Below are 9,316 nucleotides of genomic sequence, written 5' to 3'. Positions count from 1 at the left end.
ACCCAAGCATGAGGAAATCAATTTCCTTTTACATTCCCATGCAATTGTGTCCTTTCAACTTGATTGTTTGCATGTGAAAGTCTATAACGCTTACTTTCCTCCTAATTCCTAGTGTACTCTTTAATGTTCTACTATCTTCCTTGGCCTTTTCTTTCCATTTTCTATAGTCTTACAGTTTTACACTTTAGTATTCTTGAGTTTTTTTCATTTGTCAACTTGTATATATGTACTTTATATCTTTATTATTTCAGGAACTTTCTGTCGTCTACTATGATTATAATTCATGTTTTCATTGGGGTTTAATCAGAGGGGGAAATTGTCTTTCCCAGATTACATTTGTATGTGCATGCGTGTGTGTGCATGTGTGTGTGTGTTGGATTGGTGAGTATGTCACATATCAGCACATTTCATAGAACCTCTTAAGTGTGCATACTTGAGTCTTCTCTTCAAATGTGCTATGATAATGACTTTGTTGCTATAATAATACATGTGAAAATCTCTGAAATTCATAATTAATTCTCTTCAGTAGAAAACTGGATTGCTCACATTTCTTAAAATCTATCAGTCCTCCTCAGAAATGTAGGTTCTGGAAGTGGATTAGAAAAAAAATCATACAAAATCTGGCATATCTTGTTTTACACTAGTAATCATATACTACAACTATAAAACACATATGTCCACCATTTATCACCATAGCCCATAAGTTTTCATTGCTGGGACCAGGTGGCAGACATGTTCACATTCCAAACTTCTACTTTTGAAGATCTCTACAAAGGGCCCCTTGGCATCAGTCAACAGCAGAGCATGCCTGCTTTAATATGAACATTTGTTCTTAACATCTGTCATTTTCCTCACTGCTCATGTCCTGGATCCTAGCTTCCTCTCTTTGTTTCCAAATGTTTGCTCTCTGTATTGCATTTCTCACTTGTAATTTTTCTTACATTCTTAATGATATTTATTTTACAGAAAATTTTGAATTTTTGCATGTTTGCATTTATTAGTTGAACACAAAGTATTTCTGAATAGGTTTTACTAACTGCAAATAGAAGATAAAAATACTTCATGCAGGAAATTTATAAAACATATGATATTTTCCAGTCATCCAAATAGTGTGACATAATGTTTCATCTTAGTGCCTAATTACCTAGATACACTTCTAACATAATGGAGAAGAGTGACATGGATAGGCATATATCTTGTGCCTGATATAGGGCACACATTTTTTCAGTGTATGCTTTTCACATGTGACCTGCCTTGGCATCATGAATTGCTGTCTATTACCACCAAAGTTTCTTGTATGAAGTGGAGTAAGTAAGCATTCGCTACTTTTCTTTTCTTTTTCTAATGAAGTGTATTATGTTGAAGGTGTCCATAAAATGAATTAGGTTTACAAATAGGGCCACAAAATATCACATTGTTTAACTCTTTATGTAGCTTGCAACTTAAAAACAATGTTGTCTACTAGTATTAACAAAGCTTATTCATTTGTAGTTATCTTTCTCTATTTTTTCTAATAACTTTTTTATATTCTAATGTGGTAATGAAAGTCTAATGACATCTTCACAAAAATTATGCCAAAATATTAATGTCTACTCTTACAAAGTGTTAATTTACTGCAAATTCAGTAGGATTTTGAAAGAGAGAATTAATTAAGATGAGGATACACTGAAGTAAAATAGGCCTTTGTACAGTGACCAGAAGCTACATAAGATGAATGTGGCATAAGGCAGATTGAAAGGAGTCTTAACTTGTGAATGTAAAGCACAAGGGCCAGTTATGCACTTACAATGTAACAAATTCCAAACTTTGTTGGGATACAATTCCCAGTGAATACAAGCATTAAAAGCTCTCTAACTGGTTTCAGATTATGTGCATTCCTATGAAAGACTCTGACTTCAAATTTGTAGATTTTAGTACATAGTACATAACATAGTAATATGCAACATAGTACAATATATACAATTCTCACAGATTATGTTTGTCATTACATCTTTCATTTAAAAAGGTGGCCCTTGGCTTCCATGTGCCCCCATTCACAGATTACCTACACACACATACAGAGAGAGAGAGAGAGAGAGAGAGAGAGAGAGAGAGAGAGAGAGAGAGAGACATACACATACATGTATGCACATGTACACTCAAATGCAAATACAACAACAACAACAACAATAATAATAATAATAATAATAATAATAATAAATAGGTTTGTAGGACCCTATGGATCCTAAGAAGAACATTATGATAGGCAGATCTGTGCCCAGGGGTCCTGCTCAAACTATGGCACCAGCTAAGTACAATACGTGCAGTAAACTTCGAGCCCTTACCCAGATCTAGCCAATGGACAGGACATTCTCCACAATTGAGTGGAGAGTGGGGTCTGACTTTCACATGAACTCTGGTGGCCCATGTTTGACCACATTCCCTGGATGGGGAGGCCTGGTGGCACTCAGAGGAAGAATAGCAGGCTACCAAGAAGAGACTTGATACCCTATGAGCATATACAGGGGGAGGAGGTCCCCCTCAGTCACAGTCATAGGGGAGAAGAGTAAGGGAAAATGGGAGGAAGGGAGGAATGGGAGGATACAAGGGATGGGCTAACAATTGAGATGTAATATGAATAAATTAATAAAATATATTTTAAAATAATAATCAATAATAATCAATAAAAGTATATGTGAGTAAGTGAATTCCTAGGTGAATATATAAGAAAGAGATGGGGTTCTGAGTAAATGTGTGTTGTTGACATCAGTATGGTCATGTCAGAAGCCATATGGAATTGGAAAAATCTTCCTTAGTTGATATGCAGATATTGACAGTGAACAAAAGAGTTCCTTTCACTTTTTTTCTAGATGCTTATAGACTTAGAGGACCCCTATAAAGAGATCCTACAGGGATTAGCTAAATTGGCCTCCTCATTCAACTGTACATAATAACTCCACCTCCTGCTTTAACAATATATAATAAGCACACTTTCTCAATTCGTATTTATAATATTAACATGCTGTGTTCCAGGCTAATGCTGGTGTGTCTCCATCAGAGTACATATGATCCACCTGACACCAGATTTTCTCAACATGTGTTCATGTATCCATCTGGTCTCCAGTCCCATGTTGCCCTAGTTGGAACAGTTTACACAACCTTGAAAAGTATACCAAAAGTTTAAAATTTTGAAGAAACCACTATAACATGAATTAAAGAAAACATCTAAAACATACATATATTTAAAATATAGAATGCAGAAAACATGTAACACCTTGAAACACAACAATCAAAAGACAACCCAATTGTGAAACAGGCAAAAGGCCTGGATTGATTTTTTTATTGGTAATAAACAGATTTCTAGCTAGCACATGAAAATTATATTTCACTACTCATTAGTGACATGCAATTCAGAAACAGAGTGAAACACTATTTCTCACCCACTAACGTTGCTGTACACAATCCCAAGGATATGAAGCAATTCCACCCCTCATTAGTGTTGGTAGGAATATAAAATAGTGAAGAAGTCATTTCTCATATAGTCTCAAACAGCAATATTTTCCTTAATCCATATTCAAATTATTTGTTTAAGATTTTCATGCCCAAATGTTTTCCAAAGTACCAAGTAAGAAATTCAAGAAGCCAACAATTCTTTTTTTTCTCCTTTATTAATTTATTCTTGTTACATCTCAATGGTTATCCCATCCCTTATATCCTCCCATTCTTCCCTCCCTCCCATTTTCCCCTTATTCCCCTCCCCTATGACTGTTCCTGAGGGGGATTACCTCCCCCTGTATATGCACATAGGGTATCAAGTCTCTTCTTGGTAACCTGCTGTCCTTCCTCTGAGTGCCACCAGGTCTCCCCCTCCAGGGGACATGGTCAAAGGTGAGGCACCAGAGTATGTGAGAAAGTCATATCCCACTCTCCACTCTAGTGTAGAGAATGTTCTGACCATTGGCTAGATCTGGGTAGGGGTTTAAGGGTTACCGCCTGTATTGTCCTTGGCTGTTGCCTTAGTTTGAGCGGGACCCCTGGGCCCAAATCTGCCTATCACCAAAAGCAATCTACAGATTCAATGCAATCCCTATCAAAATACCTACACAATTTTTTAAAGACATTGAAAGTTCAATTCTGAACTTCATATGGAAAAACAAAAAACCCAGAATACCTAAAACAATCTTGTACAATAAAAGGTGCTCCGGAGGAGTCTCCATACCTGGTCTCAAACTGTATTATAAAGCAATAGTAATTAAAACAGCATGGTACTGGCACAGCAACAGGCTGGTTGATCAGTGGAATCAAATCGAAGACCCAGATAGGAATCCACACACATATGGTCACTTGATTTTCGACAAAGAAGCCAACAATTCTTAAGTTTCAAAATGTCTGCTATTCTGAGCAGCATGTTTCAAATCTTTTTCCATCCTACTCTGAACTACTCATACCATGGATCATTTCAGCTCATCAGTACCTACTATGAGACAGTGCACAGCCTTCAGTAATGTAGTAGCCATCCTTACCATCAGAAGTACTGTTGGAGGAAGAGAAATACTGTGTTCAATAGTTCTTATTTTACTTAAGTCATAATGACTTCAAAATACAAACATCGTGACCTAGCCAATGTGTATATACTATAGAAAAAAAAAAAAAACCGGCATGTTGAACTCTTTGAGGTAATCATTGAAAATTATCAAGTTAAGAGAAAAAAATTATATGTCCTCATGTTGTTTCAATATAGGAATGATTTATTTCTATATTTAAAACAGGGAACAAGAAAAACTAAATCTCACACTAGCACGCACACCCTGCTATCACGCTGCTGCGGTCCTTCCCATGTACACTAGCCACACCGTCAGTTCGGCAGAGATGCTGTAGGCCTGTCAGTTATCCAGCGTGACCGTCGCAGCCCAGAGTTGTCTATGTGGGAAGTTTGTCTTCCACTATGACCATGGCGTAGATACTCCACTTCAAGAAGTTCTGGGTTGACTTATGGTAAAATCGCTGGAGCTGGCCTTTTAGTTCATTGGTGGAGGGGTTGGTGGCACTATCCTGTATGCCAAATGGGATCCCCACTTCCTGGAAAGTGTAAAGAAAACCATAACTTACTCAGACAAGCGCTTTGAGATCGTTCTTGGCTCTGCACCTTATAGTGTTTCATTGCCAAAGAAACCGATTCAGTCTGGTCTACTAAAAATCTCCAACATATCAGAGGTGATGAAAGACTCCAAACTGCTGCTGGCACAGACCCAGAAACAGAAGGGAGACACTCCAGCTTCAGCAGAACCTACAGGGACAGCTCAAATTATTTCTGCAGCAGGTGATACACTTTTGATCGAAGCCCCTGCGGTTAATGAGGATGCTATAAAAACCGATTGTCCCAACATCTGAAGAAATACCCACATCTGACACCTCAGCTCTAAGCCAAGAGTTTAGAAGATGCTCTGAGCCAGACTGCATCTGTCACTCTGCAGGCAGGCTATTACGGCCCAGAATGCTGCAGTTCAGGCTGTCAATGCACACTCCAACATACTGACAACAGCCATGGACAACTCTAAGATTGCAAGTGAGAAGGTGGCCCAGTGGTGAACAGTAGAAGGTACATTGAAAGAACGAAGAAAAGCAGTTGACGATGCTGCAGATGCCCTTGTTAAAGCCAAAGAAGAGTTAGAAAACATGAAAAATAAAATTGAAGATGCAAAGAGAGGTTGCTGGCACCAAACTTCATATAACTGCTGCAGAGCAGAAACTTCACAACATGATAGTTGATCTGGATAATGTGGTCAAAAAGTTCCAGGCTGCTCAGTCTGAGGCCAAGGTGATGTCTCAGTATCATGAACTTGTGGTCCAAGCAAGGGATGACTTTAGAAAAGATCTGGACAGCATCACTCCAGACATTACTCCTGGATGGAAAGAGATGAGTATTTCTGACCTAGCTGACAAGCTGTCCACTGATGACCTGAACTATCTGACTGCTCATGCCCATTGTCCCATCGATCAGCTAAACAAAGAGCTAGCACAGTAGAAAGCCACAGAAAACAACACATTGAGCTAGCCCTGGAAAGGCAAAAGCTAGAAGAAAACCGGGCCTTTGATTCTGCAGTGGCAAAGGCATTGGAGCAGCACAGAACTGAGATACAGGCAGAGCAGGACAGAAAGGTAGAGGAAGTCAGGGAAACCATGGAAAATGAAATGCAGACCCAGCTTCGGCCAGAGTTATCATGTACGACATGTCCTCAAGGTTCAAGAGCAGGAACTGAAGTATGAATTTGAACAAGGCCTGTCTGAGAAATTGTCAGAGCAAGAATTAGAGTTTTGCCGTCGAAGTCAAGAACAAGTTGACAACTTTTCTCTGGACATAAACTCTGCCTATGCCAGGATGAGAGGAATCGAGCAGGCTGTTCAGAGTCATGCAGTTGCTGAAGAAGAAGCTAGAAAAGCCCACCAGCTCAGGCTCTCAGTGGAGGCACTAAAGTACAGCATGAAGACCTCCTTGGCGGAAGCGCCTACCATCCCATTGGGGAGTGTACAGTTGAGGCCATCAGAGTCAGCTACTCCCTGATAATGAATTTACCCAGGTTCTAACGGCAGCCATTTCTTCAGATTCCCTGACCTGGGGGTATACAGTGAAGAGACCCTAAGAGCCTGTTTCTATGCTGTTCAAAAACTAGCCCGAAGGGTAGCCATGATTGATGAAACCAGAAATAGCCTGTACCAATATTTCCTTTCCTACTTGCAGTCCCTACTTCTGTTCCTGCCTAAGCAACTGAAGCCTCAAGCAGAGCTCTACCCTGAGGATGTAAACACATTTAAATTGTTCTCATATGCCTCCTATTGTATTGAGCATGGTGACCTGGAGCTGACAGTAAAGTTTGTCAATCAGCTAAAACAGGAGTCCAGAAGAGTGGCACAGGAATGGTTGAAGGAGGCCCGCATGACCCTAGAAACAAAGCAGATAGTGGAGATCCTGAATGCATACATCATGCCACAGGAATAGGAACCACTTAAGTGCAGCAAGAATAAGGCCTAGGGGTTCAAAGTTTACTTCCCATATTGTCATTGGCTGGTGTCATAGTTTGAGCAGGACCCCTGGACCCAGATCCGCCCATCATAATGTTCTTCTTGTAGGTTTCTAGGACTCTCTGGATCCTTCTATTTCCCCATTCTCCCATGCTTCTCTCATCTAGAGTACCAATAGGATGTCTCCCCCTCTGACCCACTTTCCTGATAAGTGAAGACTTTCATGAGACATGCTTCTTGGGCTAGTGTCTAGATATAAGTGAGTATATACCATTTGATTCTTTCTGCTTCTGTGTGAACTCACTCATTGTGATCATTTCTAGTTCAATCCATTTGTCCACAAATTTTGGGAATTCCTTCTTTTTAATAGCTGAGTAGTATTCCATAGTGTAAATGTACCACAGTTTCTTTATCCATTCTTCTACTGAGGGACACTTAGGTTGTTTCCATGTTCTGGCTATTATGCATAAAGCTGCTATGAACATGGTTGAGCATATGTCTCTGTTGTGTGCTGGAGCATTTTCTGGGTATATTCCAAGGAGTAGAATAGCTGGCCGATGGACAGGACATTCTCCACCATTGAGTGGAGAGTGGGGACTGACTTTCACACAAACTCTGGGGCCCCATTTTTGACCATGTCCCCTTGATGGGGAGGCCTAGTGGCACTCAGGGGAAGGATAGTAACCTACCAAGAAGAGACTTGATACGTTTTGAGCATATACAGGGGGAAGAGGTGCCCTTTAGTCACAGACATAGGGGAGGGGAGTAGGGGGAAAGAGACAGGGAGGGAGGAATGGGAGGATACAAGGGATGGACTAACAATTGAGATGTAATATGAACAAATTAATAAAATATTAAAAATATTTAAAAAAGAATAAGGCCTAGGAAGAGTTGTGTGATGTCATTTCATATCACAGGAAATCGGCACTGGTATCTGCAGGGTTTGCAACAAGGGTACCAGAATTGTCTAGAAGTGAGCAGGTTCCAAGTCCTGTGTGAGATGTTAACACCTGTTGCATTTACCATCCTTACACTGCTATTATGCCAATGAACTCCAGGAGGATTTAATTGCAACTTGTGTGACACTTCCTGTTTTTCAGGTTTTATTGATCAGGCTTGTGAGCCACTCAAAATAATGTATGTGATCCCTACTATTGATTCTGCCCTTGGAGCAAACTGAATAAAGCAACACAATGAAAAAAGAAAAAAGAAAAAGAATAGCTAAATCTATGTAGGGTTTGAAGTCCTATCAGGGGAAAGAAAGGTTATAATCAGAGTGCAGAACAATGACATCATCTTCTTTCTTCTCATATGATTGTATAATTTGACATGTTGAGCTTCATCTTAATAGAATATTTGTTCAGCTTCTTGAGCCACATGTTAAAGCATCCTTATGAATATTTTATTGAGATTCTTTGTTAGAACTTTTCTTGATACTCTCTTCATAATAGACAGGGACTCTTGAACCTTTCCTATCTTTTAGAAATATCTGTTTTGCTGGAAATTATTGGTTTACACCTATATACGGTATTGTATTGTATAGTATAGTATCAAATCAAATCAAATCATAATAAATATAATAATCCATGATTGTTCCTTGGTCCCTTTGTATACTGCTGTAGGGGTCTGACTTAGAGAACAAGATGCCTGATGCCTTTGCTCTAAATTATGTCCAGCAACTGGCTTCGTTCCTCTTCAGGAGAGACCATGAGGTAAATCCTACAATTAGTCTAAGGTGGATGGACACTGAAAAATAAAAAAAAAACACAGATATAGCTAAACCTGTGCATACTTCTTGGTGCACTGATAATCTTACTTCTCCCTAATTAGAGTATGGAGATGGTACCAGAGAAAAAGAAATCTACTTACCCTCAGTTGTGACAAAACTGGTATTTGCTTCTTGTCATAATTTGTTGCTCTCTCCTTTTTTGTGGCCATTTCACAATTTTCCAGTATTTTTCATGACTATGAGGAATACCAAGACAGTATTTAAAAATCTTTTCCTCTTATTTCTACTCAGTTTTTTTTCAAAAGTAGAGTAGTAGAAGTTCTCTACAGGTATGTGTGAATTTCTCATGTCTGTCTGACTCTGATCTTGGATCTGCCCAATCATGTATGTTGGTACACATCTAAAGATAATATTTTACTATGTGACTTTAAATACAATGTTGCCATATTTTAAATTGCTGATGAAATTATTCTGTGCTGGTTTCTGTGCTATTTATATTATATTAGCAATTGTTACTTTCATATTTTATAGAAATACGATACACTTTAGGTTAATTTTACTTTCTCTCCTGCTTTCTATACTCAATAA

General features: G+C 38.9%; 1 pseudogene across 1 annotated transcript; it reads left to right on the top strand.

The window, feature by feature from the left end:
• The first annotated feature begins 5,439 nt into the window (after positions 1–5,439).
• On the top strand, positions 5,440–6,987 carry LOC311602869 (MICOS complex subunit Mic60-like; annotated as a pseudogene). Its single transcript has one exon. The product of its transcript is annotated as an MICOS complex subunit Mic60-like (transcript).
• Positions 6,988–9,316: the final 2,329 nt, after the last annotated feature.

Source organism: Acomys minous (assembly GCF_964271855.1).
Source record: "Acomys minous genome assembly, chromosome: 8".
NCBI classification, from domain to species: Eukaryota; Metazoa; Chordata; class Mammalia; order Rodentia; family Muridae; genus Acomys; species Acomys minous.
This window is presented reverse-complemented; position numbering and strand designations above follow the sequence as displayed.